Raw genomic sequence first — 264 nt, 5'->3', positions numbered from 1 at the left:
TAGCTCTCTCGCGATTTCCGGCGAACACTCTCTTCTCTCTCGCGATTTCCGCCCTAATCCTCCTCAATTTCTGTCACTGATCATGTATGAACCTTATCCCACTCTCTTAGGTTAGATTTGTTAGGTTTTTAAGTAGATTTGATGATTTTGGAATTATATTTATAGATTTTTGTTAGGGTGAATGGTAGTATTATGTAAAATCGAGTTTGATTATGGTATTCACTTGATTTGGAATTTTTTTTTTTTTATTAATTTTGTGGCTAT

Source organism: Brassica oleracea, chromosome C7 (genome assembly GCF_000695525.1).
Source record: "Brassica oleracea var. oleracea cultivar TO1000 chromosome C7, BOL, whole genome shotgun sequence".
Taxonomy (NCBI): domain Eukaryota; kingdom Viridiplantae; phylum Streptophyta; class Magnoliopsida; order Brassicales; family Brassicaceae; genus Brassica; species Brassica oleracea.
Note: the sequence above shows the minus strand (reverse complement) of the source record.